Raw genomic sequence first — 2096 nt, 5'->3', positions numbered from 1 at the left:
GCCTCTGGAGATCATCTAGTCCAACCCCCTTGCTAAAGCAGGATCACCTAGAGCACGTTACACAGGACTTTGTCCAGGCGGGCTTTGAATATCTCCAGAGAAGGAGACTCCACAACCCCCCTGGGCAGCCTCTTCCAGTGCTCCGTCACCCTCAAAGTAAAGAAGTTCTTCCTCATATTCAACTGAAACCTCTTATGTCTCAGTTTGTGCCCACTGCCCCTTGTCCTGTCGCTGGGCACCACTGAGAAGAGGCTGGCTCTGTCCTGGTGACATCCACCCTTAAGATATTTGTGTTAATGAGATCAGTCTTCTCTTCTTCAGGCTAAAAAGCGAGGTCTTCCCAAGCTGACAGATTCTGGATCCTACTAAATATAGATCCTGCCATTGGGTGGGATCTCAGCATAAAACTTACCAGTTAAGTTCACAGCTAACTACAGGTAGCTCTGTTGAAGTCACCTGCACGTGAAGGCCTTTAAAAAAAAAAATCGGAATAAAAAGACTGCCCAAAGTTTGCAGGAGTTGGTGACTACATCATTCACCTGCTGATACTCTCTCTTCCAGGCTGCCCCCTCTGGTACCAGCTGCACGAGCACCCACAGCAAGGTGCATTTTAAAGGGTACCCATTTTTCAGTCAACTGAAGCCAACATCCCTGTTTCCGAAGCAGACCTGTAAAGCGTGAAGACATAAACATCTCTGTTTGCCAAAACGAGGGATGGCTGCACTTCGGGGCAGTTGAGCAGGCAGAGATGCAGAACGATGGCACAATTGTTTTCACCCCTTCGATGAGCACTTCTGTACTGATGATTGCTATTATTAAATCTTGGTGACAGCACAATACTATGACCAACTACAAAAACATATGATGAACCTCATTTTTAAAACAAAGACATTAGTCACTTTCACGGGAAAACTTTAATCTACAAAAGTTGAATGTCACTGCTTGTTGCTCCACGCCAGCCAGCTACGCTGTTACCCAGGCCGTTTGAAAATAACAACAGGCAGCTCTCACCTCAGTGATGCAAACCCTTTTCTCTTCTGTGATGCACAGAGAAGCGGTCCTTCACATTGACAGAGGGCCAGCATTCAGCTCTGGACGCACATTAGTTTAGTCCCATACAGCAATTTATAAGGTCACGCTGAGCTTAGATAGGAGCCCGTGCTAACTAATACCACTCCTCTCTCTAAACAGGTTTTGGATACCCTTCTGCCAGATCATTCCTTAAGACAATCTTATCTTTAATTTTTCCCTTTTTTTCTTTTGTAAGCAGTCTCTGTGCATATTAAACTAACAGTTTAGAGGGGGGCTATAATGCCCAATTGTTCGCGCAGACCACACTGCCCTTACCACTAACTAGATGTCACTTCAACATCACTCAGTTTTACAGGAACTAAAGGCTTGAAAACAAATCCCAGGCAAGAATTATTAGAGGTACCTGGAAAATATTTTGCACCAGGAGCTAGTGAAGGTGCACGCCGTGCCAGTAACACAAATCGCTTTATTGTACAGAGCTCATTCAAGACGGCTGCAGCAGCTACTCTTGTGAAACTGAAGATGTCTCCTGAAATAACTGCATCGTAACACTAATTACGCCACAGGCGCTCCTACACAACTTCAGCTTCCCGTTTTACCGGGGGGAAAGATCCGGAAACCACCATGGCCCACCCCTCCTCACCACCTGGCAGGACAAGATGGGGTGCGTGGAGCGGGGCGCAACCAGGCCGGCTGCCCGTGGGTTTGCTGTGACAGAGCTGAAGGACACGCTGGCGGGAAACACGGCGGCAGCGCTCACCCAGGGACGGCTCATCCCGGCCAGCTGCCGCCGACAAAACTACAGGAGCGAAACTCCCAAAATACTCCCCGCCTTGACGAAACCTTTGCTCCCATCACCAGCGCTGCGCTCCCCCAAAACACCCAACGCCTCTTGCAATGCAGTTACTTTTGGCCCGCTAGCAGCAGCCAGCCCGGGGGGCAGAAGCGGGGTGCCTCCCCAGAGGAGCAGGGGTGCCACTGCACCCAGCGCCCACACCGTCCCGTGGGGCACATCCCCAGCGCCGCACACACGCGTGTGTGAGTACACACAGGCACCCGCCCCG

Source organism: Egretta garzetta, unplaced genomic scaffold (genome assembly GCF_000687185.1).
Source record: "Egretta garzetta isolate BGI_Z169 unplaced genomic scaffold, ASM68718v1 scaffold126, whole genome shotgun sequence".
Lineage (NCBI taxonomy): Eukaryota > Metazoa > Chordata > Aves > Pelecaniformes > Ardeidae > Egretta > Egretta garzetta.
This window is presented reverse-complemented; position numbering follows the sequence as displayed.